Below are 21,795 nucleotides of genomic sequence, written 5' to 3'. Positions count from 1 at the left end.
TGTGGAGAAAAGGGAACCCTCTTGCACTGTTGGTGGGAATGTAAATTGATACAGCCACTATGGAGAACAATATGGAGGTTCCTTAAAAAACTAAAAATAGAATTACCATATGACCCAGCAATCCCACTACTGGGCATATACCCATAGAAAACCATAATTCAAAAAGACACGTGCACCCGAATGTTCATTGCAGCACTATTTACAATAGCCAGGTCATGGAAGCAACCTAAATGCCCATCAAGAGACGAATGGATAAAGAAGTTGTGGTACATATATACAATGGAATATTACTCAGCCATAAAAAGGAACGAAATTGAGTCATTTGTTGAGACGTGGATGGATCTAGAGACTGTTATACAGAGTGAAGTAAGTCAGAAAGAGAAAAACAAATATCGTATATTAATGCATGTATGTGGAACCTAGAAAAATGGTACAGATGACCCAGTTTGCAGGGCAGAAGTTGAGACACAGATGTAGAGAAAGGACATATGGACACCAAGGGGGGAAAACTGCGGTGGGGTGGGGATGGTGGTGTGCTGAGTTGGGCGATTGGGATTGATATGTGTACGCTGATGTGTGTGAAACTGATGCCTGATGGGAGCCTGCAGTTTAAAAAAACAAGCAAAACAACTAATACTAAACTTTCGTTGGGTTATTTGTATGGAAGTATGTTGATGTAGATGTTTCGGACATTGCGTGGGATTTCTAAAAATCTTATATTTATATTTGTGTGGAAATATGTATGGAAATATGTTAATATAAATGTTTCAGACATTACAGGAAACTTCTAAAAGTCTTATATGTTCTGGTGTAATGTTGTAGGTGATGGTCCTGGTTGTTGCTTTGAAATGTGTATCTCAGAGATAACTAATTTTCTTGTCAACTGCATTATTATGAACTTTCATCAAATCTTTGGCCGTGGTCATTTTTGAGTCTTTTGTCGTTTGCAGACGGTTCTGGGTGTACTCTGATGATTTTGCAGATATGTTCCTATGAAAGGGTTTCATCTTCAAGAGGTTCATGGGGAGGACTCTGACAAGTACAGGTTTCTGGTGGCTGACTCTATTGCTGAACTGAATGAATAAGCATTTTCAGAACTCTAATGAAAAACTGATGAACTCATGGGAGTGCTAACAAAAGATCAAGATGAAAAAAAAAATTAATTGCATGGGACTGAGTGAACTGATGAGGATGAGTATAATTTTTGTGACTTTCTGTCTGAATTAAAAAAAAAATCCCACAAGGACTCAGAGGCAAAGAATATACAAATCAATTTTCACTGCAAAGTAAAGGAGCTGTTACAGTGGAGGATTACTGGACTGAATGTCAATATTATGACATAGTATGAGTGTGTTTCATGTTTGGTAATTGCAATCATTGTTGCTTTTGTTGTGGTCATCCATGTACAATGCTTGGTGTCAGTCTATTTATCTCTTGTAAAAATAAAATACAGTGTGTGTGTGTGGAAAAAGAAAAAAAAAAGTAAGTTTCTCAATCATACTAGTCACATTTCAGTATTTAATAACCAAATGTGGCTAGTGACATAATGGACAGCACAGACATAAAACATTTCCATCATCACAGGAAATTCTATTAGATAATGAATGCTGTTCTAAAACCACTCAGTGGAAAAAGCTTGAAAATAAGTACACACACATATACAATACACACAATACACATACTATTATATATGTATAAACATAATATCAGAATTCCTACTAATATTCTAATTTGTCCCTTTCAAAAGTTTAAATTCCTATTTTTAATAGTGAAAATCACATCTCCTTGTGATCCTTGATTCCTTACATTCATATCTGCACATTTGAGTAATGGGACTCCTTTTCCAGACATTGCAGGTTTGCTTTGGCAGAGACAGTTCTTCACAAGTCAGCTCAGTTTGGGTTTCTGGGTATGTCTGCTGGTAATGTGCTTGGGCAGGTGGGGCCTGTCATTATGGTCTATTTGGGCACAAGGCAACTGTAGTAGGTCTGAGGTTGGAGATTAGGGGGTGTGCTAGAGGCTGAAAAAAGTTGGACAGGACTGCTGACTTGGTTCCCTACCCAAGTGGGGCTGTAGGATGAGCTTCATGATTGCCTGAATTCTCTGGGCAAGCTTACCTAGATGGTTGAGTCTAGGTTCTATATGCAGTTGAAAATGGGGCTATGGGACTTCCCTGGTGGCGCAGTGGTTAAGATTCCACCTGCCAAGGCAGGGGACATGGGTTCGAGCCCTGGTTAGGGAAGATCCCACATGCCACGGAGCAACTAAGCCCGTGCGCCACAACTACTGAGCCTGCACTCTAGAGCCCATGAGCCACAACTACTGAAGCCCACACACCTAGGGCCCGTGCTTCGTAACAAGAGAAGCCACGGCAATGAGAAGCCCGTGCACTGCAACGAAGAGGAGTCCCCACTCGCCGCAACTAGAGAAAGCCTGTGCGCAGCAACGAAGACTCAACACAGCCAAAAATAAAATAAATTTTAAAAATAATTAATTAATTAAAACACACACACACACACACACACACACACACACACACACACACCCACAAAAAAAGAAAATGGGGCTATGAATAAGGTTCCCTGCCCTGGCAAGGCAGCAGGTCAGTGCTCAGGTGCTGTACAGCTCATTGTTTGGAGGCCCAAATCAGGCCTGAGTGTGAACTGTATGAAATGATGGTCTACACATGTAAAAGAGGCAGGGAAAGTGAACTTTTCCATCCTCCAGTCTCTGTTGTAAAGATAGCAAGGGAGAAGGATGGTGAGCTTATGTTTGTTCAGCCAAAGAAAATCATACTCTTCATCATCTTCCTATGCGGAAAATTTGAATAACTCTTGCTTATTAGTATTTTCTAGCATCTATCTCAATTTTTATTTATGATGATGTTGACAATGGTGATGATGATTATGCTGAGTATTTCTTTTAAGGCACCATGTGCTAAGAACAATTTATATGTCATCTAAACTACACTTGTTCTTATTAATTAGATATTAGCATCCCAGTTTTGGAGATGAGCTTTATAAGGCTCAGACATGTTAAATTCCTCACCTGATACCCAAAATTAATAAATGAAAGTAACTGTGATTTAATTACCAGTCATGCTTAAGTTTTCAAAGACTAGAGTATAGAGTATTGCTTTTGTGGTTATAATTTAATAAAGTGTTTTTCAAAAAACATAGTATTTGAAGCCCAGACATGTTAAATACCTCACCCAATTCACAGATTCAGTAAGTGGGAATCAAATGTGATTCATTTACCAGTTGACCTGGCTCCAAAAACTAGTTATATGGAATCCATAGAGTTGAACACTAAGTCATTGACTTAGCACATACAATTTGATCATTTATATGATCTTCATCAACAGAATTGTCAGATACTGGTATGTATTGGTTGTAATAATTTTAACTGAATATGTGAATGGTGATGAAAAAAAGTTGCTGAGCCATTGTTCTTAAATGTTAAAGGAAAAACTAAGTCCAATATTGGATTGATTTTGATTTCAAAATATAAATTTAAATTAGTGATATCAGATACCCACCAATGACAACAAATTGCACCTCTGACCCAATATCAACATAGAATATCAATTAGAATTTGGTTAAACAAGATCTTCAAATGCTTCCACCACTTCCATTTGTGATATTAATCACAGTGATGACATTACTACTAATAATATTGTTTCTCTGTTTGCTTTGAAAATGATTCTAGTTTAAAATACATACAACAGAGAGTTCCAACTTTCACTTTTAGCACTTTCAAAAGTCATCATCTCTTCTCCATCATCGGAAGGATTCTGAATTTCAGACCCATCTTTACATGTATTTGCATTGATTATCCTCTCTGGAGGCTCCCTAATGTACAGCATAAGTGAATTTATTTTACTCACACTGTAGAATCAAAACCCTATGGTGAGGATGGCTTCACAGGTGAATTCTATCAAACATTTAGAGAAGAGCTAACACCTATCTTTCTCAAACTCTTCCAAAATATAGCAGAGGGAGGAACACTCCCAAACGCATTCTACAGGGCCAGCATCACCCTGATACCAAAACCAGACAAAGATGTCACAAAGAAAGAAAACTACAGGCCAATATCACTGATGAATATAGATGCAAAAATCCTCAACAAAATACTAGCAAACAGAATCCAACAGCACATTAAAAGGATCATACACCATGATCAAGTGGGGTTTATCCCAGGAATGCAAGGAATATTCAATATACATAAATCAATCAATGTGATAAACCATATTAACAAATTGAAGGAGAAAAATCATATGATCACCTCAATAGATGCAGAAACAGATTTCGACAAAATTCAACACCAAACCCTCCAGACAGCAGGCATAGAGGGAACTTACCTCAACATAATAAAGGCCATATATGGCAAATCCACAGCCAGCATCATTCTCAATGCTGAAAAACTGAAAGCATTTCCTCTAAGATCAGGAACAAGACAAGGTTGACCACACTCACCACTATTATTCAACATAGTTTTGGAATTTTTAGCCACAGCAATCAGGGAAGAAAAAGAAATAAAAGGAATCCAAATTGGAAAAGAAGATGTAAAGCTATCACTGTTTGCAGATGATATGATACTATACATAGAGAATCCTATACATGCTACCAGAAAACTACTAGAGCTAATCAATGAATTTGGTAAAGTAGCAGGATATAAAATTAATGCACAGAAATCTCTTGCATTCCTATACACTAATGATGAAAAATCTGAAAGAGAAATGAAGGAAACACTCCCATTTACCATTGCAACATAAAGAATAAAATACCTAGGAATAAACCTACCTAAGGAGACAAAAGACCTGTATGCAGAAAACTATAAGACACTGATGAAAGAAATTAAAGATGAAGCAAACTGATGGAGAGATATACCATGTTCTTGGATTGGAAGAATGAACATTGTGAAAATGACTCTGCAACCCAAAGCAATCTACAGATTCAATGCAATCCCTATCAAACTACCAATGGCATTTTTCACAGAACTAGAGCAAAAAATGTCACAATTTGTATGGAAACACAAAAGACCTCGAATAGCCAAAGCAATCTTGAGAAAGAAAAATGGAGCTGGAGGAATCAGGCTCCCGGACTTCAGACTATACTACAAAGTTACAGTAATCAAGACAGTATGGTACTGGCACAAAAACAGAAATATAGATCCATGGAACAGGATCAAAAGCCCAGAGATAAACCCACGCACCTATGGTCACCTTATTTTTGATAAAGGATGCAAGAAAAGACAGCCTCTTCAATAAGTGGTGCTGGGGAAACTGGACAGCTACATGTAAAAGAATGAAATTAGAACACTCCCTAACACCATACAAAAAAAATAAACTCAAAATGGATTAAAGACCTAAATGTAAATCCAGACACTGTAAAATTCTTAGAGGAAAACATTGGCAGAACACTCTATGACATAAATCACAGCAAGATCCTTTTTGACCCAGCTCCTAGAGAAATGGAAATAAAAACACAAATAAACAAATGGGACCTAATGAAACTTAAAAGCTTTTGCACAGCAAAGGAAACCATAAACAAAAGACGAAAATACAACCCTCAGAATGGGAGAAAATATTTGCAAATGAAGCAACTGACAAATGATTAATCTCCAAAATATACAGGCAGCTCATGCAGCTCAATATCAAAAAAACAAACAACCCAATCCAAAAATGGGCAGAAGACCTAAATAGACATTTCTCCAAAGAAGATATACAGATTGCCAACAAACACATGAAAGGATGCTCAACATCACTAATCATTAGAGAAATGCAAATCAAAACTACAATGAGGTATCACCTTACACCAATAAGAATGGCCATCATCAAAAAGTCTCCAAACAATAAATGCTGGAGAGGATGTGGAGAAAAGGGAACCCTCTTGCACTGTTGGTGGGAATGTAAATTGATACAGCTACTATGGAGAACAGTACAGAGGTCCTTAAAAAACTACAAACAGAACTACCATATGACCCAGTAATCCCACTACTGGACATATACCCTGAGAAAACCATAATTCAAAAAGAGTCATGTACCACAATGTTCATTGCAGCTCTATTTACAATAGCCAGGACATGGAAGCAACCTAAGTGCCCATCATTGGATGAATGGATAAAGAAGATGTGGCACATATATACAATGGAATATTACTTAGCCATAAAAAGAAATGAAATGGAGGTATTTGTAGTGAGGTGGATGACCCTAGAATCTGTCATACAGAGTGAAGTAAGTCAGAAAGAGAAAAAACAAATACCGTATGCTAACACTTATATATGGAATCTAAGAAAACAACAAAAAACAACAACAAATGGTTCTGAAGAACCTAGGGGCAGGACAGGAATAAAGATGCAGATGTAGAGAATGGACTTGAGGACACGGGGAGGGGGAAGGGTAAGCTGGGATGAAGTGAGAGAGTGGCATGGGATTATATATACTACCAAATGTAAAGTAGATAGCTAGTGGGAAGCAGCCGCATAGCACAGGGAGATCAGCTAGGTGCTTTGTGACCACCTAGAGAGGTGGGATAGGGAGGGTGGGAGGGAGAGGTAAGAGGGAGGAGATGTGGGGATATATGTATATGTATAGTTGATTCACTTTGTTATAAAGCAGAAACTAACACAGCATTGTAAAGCAATTATGCTCCAATAAAGATGTTAGAACACACACACACACACACACACACACACACGCACACACATGCACAAAGCAGAAAAAAACCCCACAACCCTATGGTGTTATGGGCTTTTATTGTTACACTGTTATGGAAGTATACATGAACATTTCTCAAGGAAAATATTTATACCTTCTCATGTTTTTCTTTGAGATGATTCTAAGATCAGTAAAATATTTTTGTTGGAGTTACTACATTCTCATAAAAGGTGTTTTGTTTGCTGCACTATAAGAACAATAAATGGGAAAAATGTGTTAAAATTAATTTTTTTAAAACAATTAACTTTCAAAGATAATTCTCCAAGATTAAAATAATATTTTAAGAAAGTAATGATTGTGTGCTTGCACACTGACATTGTTGTGAACCTTAATGGGTAGATAAACAGAGAAAATGAACAACCTAAAGATCTACATTTTTCAAGTAACTCTCAATAGCAGAATTGGCAAACTTTCTCTGTAAGTGGCCAGATAGTACATATTTTCATCTATGTCGGCTCTGTGGTCTCTGCAGTAATTAGTCAACTCTGCCTTTGTGATGCAAAAGTAGTCATTGACAGTGGGTGTAATTGTGTTCTAATAAAACTTATTAAAAAAACAGATGGTGGACTGGCTTTGGCCCATTGTCCATAATTTGCCAAGCCCTGATGTAGATGATCTTCTTCACTTTCCATCCATAGGAAAGTACTGGTGTTGGTTACACAGCAACTTGGACCAGAACACTGGGTCACTATGTACCCTGGAGTGAATCAATGTTTGTTAATTGATTTAAAGCACATGAGCTCTCTCTTAAATGCCTCAACCTATCTGTACGTCTGTTTTTCTTTACTATGGTTTTTCAAATTGTCTTTTCAGAGGGAAATTTTCATTGAAAGAGAAGAAGGAGGTACAATGGAAGTTGAAAAGAATTTCTTCCTCCAGGTTATTACATATATCAGTCTGGGCCCAGAAGCAAGCATATCCCTTTCTTGTTCCACACTGTTCTGAACATATCTAAAAGGGGCTTTATATTGACAAATTCTCAGTTGTCCTTGAGTGAAATGGTGAGATTGATATGCACTTTGAGGTATTTTTATGAAGATTCAATGAGATAACATCTAAAAGCTCCAAGCACAGTACTTGGCACAGAGTCTACCCTTTTTTTATACACAAATTTCTATTTTCTATCTCATTCCTGCTTTTTCCATCTTAAGTACTTTTTTCTCCCCACAACTTAAAAATCTCTTTTAAACTTGGTCTACATAAATGTGTTCACATTTCCTCTTTCTTTTTCTTTATTTTATTCTTGATTATGCATTCATTTAACAAATATGTTGTTTACTGTGCTCAAATATATAACAATATTTTACACTCATCTCCAATTATGTGTCACATCTGATTTTCCACATTACTATGTTATTTAGATATTTACTTAAAATTAATGCCTTTTTTTTCCAACTCATTCCATCCTTTGACATGGATTTGGAAAAATATTCTCCATTGGATTTTTAGTTACTAGTTGTATCAAAAGTAACATGTATGAATACCTATAATTTAAAATCAAGGATTGCAAACAGTATAGAATTTTTGAAATTCATCTTTTCCATATTCTTAATTTTTTTTTAAGAAAGAACAAAACTTGGGACTTCCCTGGCAGTCCAGTGGTTAAGACTTCACCTTCCAATGCAGGGGGTGCAGGTTCGATCTCTGGTCGGGGAGCTAAGATCCCACATGTCTCGAGACCAAAAAACCAAAACATAAAACAGAAGCAATATTGTAACAAATTCAATAAAGACTTTAAAAATGGTCCACATCAAAAAAATCTTTAAAAAGAAAAAAGGAAAGAACAAAACTCAATGAATTAGTTCCACCAAGGCAGCAAATAGTTAAAAATTATAGCCCAACATTTTGTCTGTAAGGCAGTGATATTTCCAGATTTGCCAATTTAGTGATTATTTTTGCTGTTTTTAAAAATATGATTCCTCTCACATAAACATCTAAAATGACATGCATTAATGCAGAACAGAAAATGTGTGTTAAAATGCAGTTCAGTTTCAATTTATATTAACAAAGGATATTATCTTTCTTATCCAATGTTCATGTAATTTGCTAAAGTTTATCTGATTGTTCTCAGGACTAATATGGTTTGTGAGTTGTTGGTGATAATAGAGGTTAACTATGCATGACCTCTTGTTTCTAAGCCTTAATTTCTCATTTCAAAATCACTTTCTCTGAGGTTTCCATTTTAAAAGAGTGAAGAAATTTATTATCACAGAACAGACATTTTCAATGTCCTTAATCCTCAGTATGACACATAACTTTGTTGATCCTGTAGGATTTTTTCTGAGAAATTACTTTTTTTTTTTTAATGAGGAGTCAGACAGAGTTAAAATTTCAGTGTGTTGGAAGTCCTCCTCGAGGCTTGAAGGATACATGCAATTATGCTAATGGAACATCAAGTCCCTGTTCCTAAGAAAAAGCCGAGAGATATCTCAAGCCGGAATAGGTTGACCTCCCCAGAATAAAAAATGAGGATCTTTTTTCTCATATTTTCCAAAGTAATTAGCAAGGTTGGCAAATCTCATGAATTTGATTTAAACCAAATGATACCGTGCATTCTACTCCAATAAATCTTCATATACTCTTTAACAGAATGGAATATATTGTTTGTATGCCCTAGCGTGCAATATAAAGGAGAGCAGCATATGGTGCCTCGCTAGAAATATTCCCTAGTGAGCTCCAATAATATTCAACAGAGTGGGCAGAGGTTATTTATTGCAATAGCAAACATTTAGGGACTGTCCCTTCTAGCTGGAGGGTAGCATATAGAGGATTTGAAATCTGTCTACTGCCTCATTTTATTGTCTTCCTTATAAAACATCATCAGTTTAGTATGGTAACAGTAGTCAGGGTTCTTTGTTTTGTTTTGTTTCCAAATAAGAAGAGTTAAAAATAAAGTCATTCTGTAAATCACTGGTGGACGGTGGAAAATGTGCAAAATAAAAGCTTATTTTTTCATTCTCACTTCACCTCAGTGTCCTTACAAACATAAAAACATATAATCAGAGAAAGGAGTTGGGGTGGGTTGAGGAAGATTATCTATGATTCACTTTCAAGTCAATAATTCAATTCTATGATTATTATGATTCAATTTCAAATCAATTCTATCAATAGGTATTCTATTAACAAATTATTTCTATCAATTATATTGTCCACATTCTATGTGTAAGAAAAACTGGAAGTTACCAGAGTAAGCAATGGATGTGGTGGGGACAGACATATACATGTACATATATATATCTCCACGCAAATTCCCTTTCAGACACTCCCCTTGTAATCTTTCCCTTACCTTCTTCTATTGTCTTCCCTAATTAACCATTACAAATAAATTCAATATATCCAGTAATATCCAACTTTATAAATATTCACTAAAGGCCTTTGGTAGTTTGATTTGTTAATGAATTATGTTATTATAATCACTGTTGCACTTAATATTAACTTATTAAACATATTATCACCCACTGTTAACAAATGATTCAAGGTGGAATGTAGAAGAAAGTGAAGGAGGGAAGGAGGAATAGGAACAATGCAGATGTGAAGAGACAAGAGATAATTTCTTTATACCTAAAAATGTGAACCCACTTTGAATTGCTATTATTTTAGATATCATCTATAAGTAAAATAAAGGAAGCATGGGATAATGTATGTGAGAAACTGACAAGTTGTGTTCTGCTTTTAAACAGGTAATATTACTGATTAATGTAAAGTGGTTTTAAGATGTTTAAATGAGGAAGTCTGTAATACATGCTTGACATGTTAACACCTTCTCTAATCAACTGATCTCTAGCATTCCAAAAACAGTTGTGAGCTGTTTAAAGAGACAACAGAACAAGAACACACTAACAAAAGCAAGAATTCACATTTTAGGAGCTGAAAATATACCTGAGAGTTAATTGCCTTCAGAGATTTCTCAACTAGCTATTACTTTAACATTTTTATTATAGAAATCATTATAGTAACAACCTTAACAATCTTAGTTTTCTTGACTGTAAAATGAAAATAATAATGTTGTGTCACAAAGTTTTTAAAATAAACAAAATAGTATATCAGCACATATTAAGCACTCAACAAATATTATTATTATTTTTTGAGTTACACAGATCGAAGTGCTGATAGGGTGCCAATTAGTTTACAAAACTTTAAGCGTTATAAAAAAAGGAGCAGGGAGGAATTTTCAGAAATAAGTTATCCTAGGAAAAGTATAATAATATAGGTGACTATGGCTATTTTAATAGGTGGTTATGCTAGAATAGTATTTTTAAAACTCCTCACAATATGCAAATTAAATGGCATTTCAGAATCTCATTTTAAATGTGTCAGTCACCTGTACAATAAAAAATTGATAACTATGGAACTTAATACTCAAATGTTATAGCTATGCATAATTGAACACATACTTTAAACTCTCCATAGTATATGAGGAACAATAATTGTGTCAACTACTGTTCTTAAGTCAGGGCACAGTTCTTCCCCACTCTTCAGGGATCTGTTTTGAGGGCAATCCATTTCCTCCATGGTATGACTGTTGAAATTCCCAGACAAGAGGAAGAAGTAGAGTAGGTAGTGGCAGGTTTAATACTATGCAGCCAAATGTTATTTCTTGCTATTTCTTTTAACTAATTCTGAATCTTGGGAGAGGTGACTTGAGAAGAGGTGCCATTTCTAACCCCAGAACTGTTTGGGGGCCACCGGTCACTTCTCTAATAGCAGTAATAATAATGATAATAATTTTAATAGAACAGCTACCATTTATTACTGTTTGCAGGGCTAATCTCTTCTACATACCATTTTTCCTTTAATCCTCACAGTATGTTGAGTTAGATATGACCATCACTATTTTATTAATGAGGACCCTCAGGCTTACAAAAATTAAGTATCTCCCCCAACATCCCATAGCAAGTAATTGGTAGAGTTAGAATTAAAATTCAAGTTTGTCCATCAATAAAGCCTGTGCTCTTTCCAATGTGTTATGATACAGTGGCTGCAAAATGCATTGAGTGGTGGGGAATATGAGATGATGTCACTTCTTTTCATCTCTAAGAGTAAGAAGAAAACCAAAGACGTTTATTGAAACATGAACAAGCTAATGTAGGAAGTTCCTTGTTATTCTCTTCTATTTCATTTCACTGGAAACTTTCAGATTTGTTTTAAGAAATAAAATGGTCAATATTTTTCATCCTCATGGCTTGTATTCATGTGATTAAAATATAAACAATTTATTAGATTGATTAAAATATAAATAATTTATTAGAGTATAAAAAATAAGCATCAAACTTGTAACACATCAGAAAAAGACAAAATTAATAGAAAGAGAGAACACATTTCAAATCTAACTAATATTTAAAAGTATTTATTAAAACAAAGACACAAGCAAACAAAAAATTAAACTATGGATACATATTATGCTTTGCTCATCCAAAAAGTAATTGTGGTTACTTGTAAAATCTCTCACAAACCAGTTATTCTTATACTATTGAAAATGAAGCAGTAAGGACTGAAATTATAGAAATCAGTTATTAAGTTAACTTTTATAATGTCATACATTAATGATAATAGGTATTGTATAATCAATTTTTATCTGCTATAATTTTCTTATAAAATATTTTTACTATCTACCTAGCCAATGTATTTTATTTTAGTTATTTATTTTTTAAATAAATTTATTTATTTTATTTATTTATTTTTGGCTGCATTGGGTCTTCGTTGCTGCACGCAGGCTTTCTCTAGTTGCAGTGAGCGGAGGCTACTCTTCTTTGCGGTGGCTTCTCTTGTTGCAGAGCATGGGCTCTAGGCACACAGGCTTCAGTAGTTTTGGCACGTGGGCCCAGTAGCTGTGGCTCACGGGCTCTAGAGCACAGGCTCGGTAGTTGTGGCGCACAGGCTTAGTTGCTCCGCAGCATGTGGGATCTTCCCGGACCAGGGGTCAAACCCATGTCCCCTGCATTGGCAGGCGGATTCTTAACCACTGTGCCACCAGGGAAGCCCTAGCCAATATATATTAAACCAAAAATAATCAACACATTTACAAACTTTTGTTGGTGGTGCTTATAATAATATATGACAAAATATTTTTTCTTTATTTCTAATCATATGTTCAAAATATTTTTATTTTTATACTTCAGATATTTTTTAAATCCTTTTTTCTTGGACCTATCCAGAACAGAGAAATATAAGGGTTTAAATATCTTTTTTGTCCCCCAGTGGAGAGGCAGTGGTGAGAAAGTAACCTTTATTTAGTCTACTTAGTTATTTTTAAATCCATTTATCCACTAAAAAACAATATATGGCTAAAAGATTACTCTCAGTAACTTCAGGATCAAGCACATGCCATCAACTTATTGTACATAAATAAATAGTTAAGTTCTATAGTCTATAGTCACTTTTTCTTAGTCTCCTCTGTATTTTAAAGTTTTTATTGTAAAACAAAACAAAAATTGTTCTATTTATATATTGTAACCCAATTTACTTTCATTTTATTTATTTCTGAATTCCATTTTTGGTGTAATTAACCTCAACAGAAATGTAATATAATTTATTTGAACCAAAATGTCAGAGTTTGATTATACATACCGCAATTGTGTATATGCTTGTGTGCATTAGAATTCTCATATAATTTTATGCAAAAAAGAAAAATTAGGGTAATATAAATTATGAAATATTTTATACTTGGGGTTGGACATTCCATGTTAGGCATCATAGAGATAAATTTTACTATGATCAGTGTCCTAATTTTAACCTAACCTGTGACTCCCCTTGGAATTCTTATATGCCTGGTGAGTCAGGATGAAGGCAATTTTTATGAAGTATCAGTCACTCTTTTTAAAATGTATTATTTTAAAAAATAACTAAGTATTATTAATGGGGAGCAAGAAGGGTAATTATTTCATAATTTTCTCAATAAACACTTCTGTATATATTTATATGACTAAAAACATAACATTAAATTTGTATATTAAATTTTTAATTCATCAACATTTAGGAAATAATTAGTAATTATATGCTATGAAAGATGACAGATTTATGGGACTTCCCTGCTGGTCCAGTGGTTAGGACTTGACGCTTTCACTGCCAGGGCAGTGTTCAATCCCTGGTTGGGAACTAAGATCCCAGATTTAGATTATTTATATAGCTGGTCACTTCCAATGGTTTGGGGAAAATTCTGAGCACAGAATGATGTTTTACCATCTGGATATGAGTTATAATTCCTCTGGAGAGGGAGTAGAAGTATTTAATAAGGAAAGTGTCTATAAAAATAGATGGAACCGAATGTCTGAAAGTGAATACCTGTGGAAAAAGACATATGTGATATTGTGATTTATAATAAGAAATATGTATATTTGGCCTTCATTCCCATTTCTGGCACAGATCTCCTGAAACCCTTTGAATTTCCTAAGTGATTATGGCAATAAAAGTGTCTCTTATGTTAATGAGGAGACTTTTAGACCCCACCTAATGATAGAGGTTGGCCGCCAGGAGAATCAACCATGTGATTAGGAACTTTTAGTCCCATTGCCCCCACCTCAGGGGACAGGAGAGGAGCTGGAGTGTGAATTAATGGTTAATAGCCAATGATTTAATCAATCATGTCTATGTAATGAAGCTTCCATAAAATCCCAAAAGGACTGCAGTCAGAGGGAGAACTTCCAGGATGGTGAACACAGGGAGATTTGGGGAGATGGTCTGCTCTGAGAGAGTATGAAATTCCCATGCCCTTTCTCCATACCCTGCCCTACTCGTCTCTTCCATCTGGATGTTCATCTGTAAACTTTATCATGTCCTTTTACAATAAACTGGTGATCTAATAAGTAAGATGTTCCCTGAGTTCTGTGAGCCACTCTACCAATTAATTGAACCAATGAGAGGGTGCTGTGAACCTCTGATTTATAGGCAGTAGTTCAGAAGTACAGGTAACAACTAGGCTTGCAACTGGCATCTGAAGTGGTGGTGGCAGGGTAGTCTTATGGAACTGAACCATTAACTTGTGGAATCTGATGCTGTCTCCAAGCAGATAGTGTCAGAATTGAGTTGAATTATAGGACACACAGATGACGTCTTAGAATTGCTTGTTGGTGGTGTGGGGGAACCACTCTTCCCCTGCTCTCCCTGCCCTGCACAGTGTCACTACATGACTCCAATTCTGCAAAGCAATTGATAGAGCTTTCGTATACTGAGATATTCACAGATCATTTAGCCTATGAAATAGAATTTGTGCTATAGAAGGCACAGTTGAGATTCTTGTGTTGAATAACTTGATGAAACTTATTACAAATGATGATGCTGCCAATCAGATGTTACTTGCCCAGTGGAGTTGGAAGTCGTGCGCTGTTTGCTTTTATTAGGGAATGAGAAAATCTTGTTGAAATAATGCCATTACCTAACGGAATATGGCAGTGGATGATAGGAGTCTGTGGTGCCTGAAAGGTGCAGTGCTACCTACTAGAAGAGGACATATTTCCCAAGAGTGCAAAATGGGAGCAGAAACATCCAGTGGAAATAGCAACAGTGCTTGTGGGCATTAGCAATATTTACCTTTTACTGAATTATGCTGTAGTACGTATTACTCCTAAAATCCCAGTGGGTTTACAACAGTAAACATTTATTTCTTGTTCACATATAGGCTATAGGTTTACTGTGGCTCTTCTCCAGACTGTATCTTCTCATTCTGAAGCCCATATGGAAAAAGAACTGCCTTTGAGATATGTTATTCCAGTGACAGGTGGCAGAAGCATAAGAGATTGTGCTGACCCACACAATCATAAAGCTTCTTCTCAGACCTGGCAAAAATCACATCCAAGAAAAGTTAAGTGAAAGGTCAAGACTGCTAAGGGTGTGGGGAAGTATAGAAAGATATATGGCAAGAAAAGACGAGTATAACCCTCTTACAGAAGAGGAGACAATCATGAACAAGAATACAATTTACCATAAGAGTCTTCCTCTTTTTTCTCTTCTCTTACATTTCTCCTGAATTTTGAAAATACATATCCCAAAATTTATCTCCAAATTTGTAGTTTGACATTTAAATATTTTATTGTAAAAGCTTAAATAATTACTCAAATAAATTATAAAATTTATTTCAGAATGAGTCAGCATTTAAACTAAGCTGACTCTACAATCTTCATACACAGTTAGGACTATAGATCTTTAATTTAAAACAGACAGAGGTTAAAATCTAACTCTGGACTCTGGATTTCAGAAATAATAAAACCTTTCATAAGCAGTGAAATACAACTATATAGGTAACCAAAACATCAATGATGGTATGTCTCTGAAAACAATACACAAAGAGGAAAGCCCTCTAAAATAAAAGCTTGTGAATGTTTTTCAATCATATACTCAAGTATCATTGAATCACGAAGTACAATGGTGCTGAAAATGCTAACAGAGCCTATGCTGGTATTTCTAAGTTACTTAATGAAAAAGAGAAGCAAATTTGAGTGAGTGCTTTTCCACCGTATAATGATAATTTGGGCAAGAAATAATATTCGCATACCTGGAACAACATGAAATGACTATAACTTATACTTTATTATGTTTGATATCAATATTTTAAAGATATTTCAATATACATCATTTTAACTTTATGAAAGAAAGTTTTTCCCTGAAAGAATATATCTAAACAAATGTCTATTTAAATGTTAAAATATAATAAAATATATAAAATATACTAAATATACTAAATATATTTTATATACTAAATATATTTTATGCATAAAAAGAAATCCTAATATTTCTCACTACATGATATGAACACTTCATCCATCATCTGTAAAAATTTCCATTTGTTTATTTATTTATTTTGCTTAAGCATATATAGTAGTGTATTTATTTGCTAATATTTTTCTATAGGTCAAAGTGACAAAGACATTTAATTACATCTGGGTTCACTGACTGATCTTTCTGGTGTTAAAGCACCATATTCTTTTCCATAGCTACAATAATGAATTTCTTAAAGTATTTTGGAAATTTATGAACTTGAAGAGTAATATGAGTGATGAAGCCTTCTAGAGCTGAATGATTTTTTCCTCATCTATTTTCCAAATGTATTACACAAAATGTCAAAATTAGAAATTTTTAAAGAATAATGTGCACCCCTGTACATTTACCCATACCCTGTAGATTTAGAAATTGTTCATATTTTGCTACATTTGCTCTAGGTTATTCAATCTACTTCTAGTCATATCTTTAGCTATTACTAATAGTGTTCCAATGAATAAACTTGGGTAAGTTTTGGTTTCCCAAAGAAAAATGTGAGTATATATTTTAATGAAAACTTTTGAGTATCAGTTTTTCTAAATCTGTAAGTAATAGATTACAGGGAAATTTATTAAAGAAGTATTTGCCAATAATACATCAATGGGAACATAATTCTAAGAATTGGCATGGTAGGCTTCTTCATTAACATTCGTTATAAAATAAAAGTAACTTATTTTATGGTATGTAGAGAGCTGCTGTGTTTATCAACAATTCAAATTCAATATACTGCTAAATATTTTCTATATTTATAATAAGTTCATAGTACTATAAGTAAATATTACTTACTGCAGTCACTAAAAGTCAAAGAAAATAGAACAAAGTAAAACTCATAGATTTATCTTTTATAGGAGTCAACATTTGTAACCAGTAACATGTGATTTACAAATTAATTACAGATTGATGCAGCCTGACAAGTAGCAGAGAAAGTAATAGCAAATAAAGTCCAAACATAATATTAAATCAACCTTTACAATTCTACAACTTATTAATTCCAGGTTTCACTTATTAATTTTTGGACATTTGTCAAACATTTATGTTTTACTTGTTCAGTAAGGAAAAACTGATAAAATACTGTGCTTTTACCTAAATATAATTTATGAATTTATTTTGTGTTATCTGTTTTCATCATTTTTGTATCTAGTTTGTAATATTTTCCTTTTTCTTTACATAGAATTTGTTGGCAATTATGTTGGCTATAAAAATTAATTCATACTGAAATTCATAATCCAATTAATTCACAAATGTGTGAGGGCTTCACATACTTAATGAGATAGTATTTTTATCTAAAATAAAGCAAAACATGTACTTTAAGCATGAGTCATATGTATGCTTAGGGCGTGGTTCAATGGTAAAACACCTATTTTTCCAGAATAACCTTATATATTAATCATGTATGGCTACAATTTTGAAAAATATTCAACTTAAGTTGTACATGCCTCACTTGTATTTACTTCTCAGATAGTGAGTTTATTTCGGTGTGATACCGTTTTTGAAGCTCAAAAGGTCATTCAAGTAAATACTAAACTATCTTTAAGTGATAATTCCTAGGAATAAACCACTGACAATATAACAAGATTTACATTTCATGCAGAAATTCATAAACTTGAGAATTATCTCATTTTGCCCCATGAAAATTGCCAATTATTAGTGGGGGCAGTTTTAGCAATTTAGCAACTCATCCACTTAATTGAATACAATGATTCCTGTAACTAAATAATATATATTTCATTTAATATTTGATAGCATTTCTATATATCCAAAAGTAATATGACATGTAAATGTTTCTATGCTTTCATCGATTTTAAATATATGAAACATTTTCTTGAAAGCAGTAGTGAAAACTGCTTTGGGGAACTGTTATCTGCACTCTCATAATCAAGACGACCTTCAAGGGGATAGCAGAACAGCATGAATTCAAAGCAAAAATTCAAGAATGGAATGTCCTTACTGTGGGAGGAAAGAGTGAAGTCCTAGTCCCAGGAAGAGCAGAGTTACACATTGAAATTTCCTTTTTAAATTTTCCTCTCTGAAGAGGTAAGTGTCTCTTTGATAGCGTTCTCTCTGGGAATAAAGCTTAAAGTTTCGAAAAAAGCCAAATACGGCTAAGAAAAGATTATCTACTCTTATCATATCTGCAGTTTATATAAATAAACTTCCTGTGTGCGGTGGCTCTATTTCTCTTTGAGTTTTTGTTTTATGCTGTTCTTGGCTTTCACATTATTTTGATGAAGTGCCGTACATGTTTTAGAGCCACAACAAAATATATTTCAATTATATGTTGAAGAAAATGATAGTTATTCAATGTTTTATAAATCTCAAGATAGAGACAGTGTGTTAGATCAAGAGAGTAGAAGCTTGTACATAATGATTATTTACTTATATTTGATCAATATTTTTGAACAGTAACATCAATAGAAAGGGTCTATTACACACATCTACATACTATAATTCCATTTGTCATTCATTATCAGACTAAATTGTTTGATATATAAAGAAAATAGGTCGAATATATGATCTATACAGAATATTTTTCAGGAGATTCAATTGTCACTTAGTTCTTCAAAAATTCACAATACTCTTGAATGCTATTTAACTGAAAACTGAGACACAAAGTTTCTAAAAAACAGTTGGAAAACAGATTGGGGGATAAAGATTCCAAAGACAATTTTTATAGAAAGAAGGAGATTTAGAAGCCTAACAATAATAGCTATTGAACTCTTAATATATGCCGGACACTTTTCAGCGAGCTTTACATATATTTCTCAGTTTTACAATTTACAAAATGTTTCATTCAATCCCCTGGGTGGAAAAATCCATGGGATAGTAATATCTCCATTTTTCAGATGAACAAAACTAAAAAGTTATGCATCTGGCCTAAGATTCCATAGCAGCAACTGTGAAAAGCAGAATTCACCCAAGTCTGTCTGACAGCAGAACCTACGCTTTTATTCAACATTTGTACATTACTGAATGTTTAACTACTTATTAATCATGGTTATCCAAAGAAACAGAATTAACAGAAAATATAGATATAAACAGAGGTAGAGATGAGATAGAGATAGAGAAAGAGATAGGTACAGAGATGGGAGAGAGAAAGATTTATTATAAGGAATTGATTCACTTTGATTGTGGAGGCTGAGAATTCCTCCATCTGCCATCTGTAAGCTGGAGATACAAGAGAGCTGGTGGTTCAGTTCCAGTCCTAGTCCAAAGGCCTGAGAACCAGGAGAGCTGATAGTTTAGGTCTGTCTGAGGGCTGGAGAAGACTGATGTTCCAGTTCATCAGTCAGGGAAAGAGAGTAAATTCTCTCTTCTTCAGCCTTCCTGTTCTATTCAGGTCCTCAACAGATTGGATATGTTCACTCATATGGAGGAGGGCAATCTGCTTTACTCAGTCTACTGATTCAAGTGCTAATCTCATCCAGGAACAAGCTCACATTACACCAGGAAATACTGTTTAACTGAGTATCTGGGTACCTTGTGGCCCAGTCACATTGACACACAAAATTAACCATCACAATGGCCAACTGTTAAACCATGAAGAAATAAAGTTATTTTTTATTCCTTAAGGAGTATAAAAGTTGTGGGTATCAGACAAAAATATAAAGAAAAATACCATTGACCAGAAAAATACTACATCAGTATGCTCTGAACTATAAACTGTGATTTACTCCCTAGAACTACAAACACTAGCCTAAGCATTAGTAACAGGGGAGTCTAGAAAACTAATCTCTCCATGCATTTATAGTCTCATTGTAAAAGAAGGAGGCTAGAAAAACAACAATATACAACTTGTGAATTTTGTATATTATCTTCCTATGAACTTAAAAAATCTAACCTCTTAATTCATGTGATTAAACTTAATGACACAAGGGTATCCAATTAATTTTTTAAGCTGTGTAGAGTTTTCAGCTAAAAGAATTCCATTAAGACTTTCTGATTATATATAGAAATGAGATATATAACTAAGGAAAAGCCATGGTATTATAAATAGAAAATTCATAAATGAGAATTGACAGATTCCTATATCTGAATTTCAGTTTTTTAAAGGTACAAGTACTGGATCAATAGTGACAGCTTTAATCACAATATGTTGATACTCTCAAGTAACTTCATAGTTGACAACAATATCAAAACTTGCCAGAGATGGTCATCAAAAAAATATTTAGTAGAGAACTTAATATTTATTCAGCATATATTTTGGATGTTTTTCTCTGTTTAAAGTAAAATATATTTTATAATCTATTAATAGATTTTTAACATCTTATTTTTCTTATTATAATGGTCAACCATAAGTTCTATCTATTAAGAGCACCACTTAAAAGTTTTGAAACAGAAACACTTTTAGACACTTTAAGAAAAAAATTAAAATACCCCAAATATTTATATCTGGAAAACTGTTCATTTCTACCTATGTAGTAGAAACATTCTTTAACTTATCTCAACATAAAAAGCAAAAATTTTAGTGAAACTACCATCTTTTGGGTAACATCTCTCTCCTGCTCTAGGAAACATACTGTCACATAGTGGGTTTTTTTTTTTTTTTAAGTCAATTCATTTATGAGTATCTGCCATTTTTACCTATTCAATGATTACAAGCTAATGTTATCCTCATAATGTTGGAAGTTAACAATACTGTTTTAATTGACATTATAGTTTCCTGAGATGATCAGAATGGTGATTAAAACTAAAAGAAATTAAAAATATGTCACATATTATTATCGCCCAGGTTAAAATGCATTATATGTGCAATGACATAAATTTGAAACCTAGGTAATGGTTTGTTTATTAAGTAGTTCTCAACACACCAACATTTAGAGACTAAAAGAAATACTACCAGACTGCAAGTTGGAGAGCCAGGAAAACCTTCAGTGTTATTCTAGTCTGAGTTTAAACACCTCAGAACCAGGGGAGCTGATGGTGTAAATCTCAGCCTAAGGGCAGGAGAAAACTAAGGTTCTAGTTCAAACAGGCAGGGACTATTTGAGAAGGGAACAAATTCTCTCTTCCTCTGCTTTTTGCTCTATTCATGCTCTGAAGAGATTAGATGATGCCCACCCACATTGATGAGGGCAATCTACTTTACTGATTTTGTTTAGTGCTTAATTATTTGCAGATACTTTTCTAACTACATTTTTAAAAAAGTGTACAGTATAGTATTTTTTTATTGAAGTATAGTTGATTTACAATATTATATTAGTTTCAGGTGTACAGCATGGTGGCTCAGTATTTTTACAGATTATACTCCATTAAAAGTTATTACAAGATAATGGCTATATTTCCCTGAGATGTATAATATATCCTTGTTGTTTATCTATTTCATTTTA

This window comes from Balaenoptera acutorostrata, chromosome 4 (assembly GCF_949987535.1).
Source record: "Balaenoptera acutorostrata chromosome 4, mBalAcu1.1, whole genome shotgun sequence".
Classification (NCBI taxonomy): Eukaryota; Metazoa; Chordata; class Mammalia; order Artiodactyla; family Balaenopteridae; genus Balaenoptera; species Balaenoptera acutorostrata.
Note: the sequence above shows the minus strand (reverse complement) of the source record.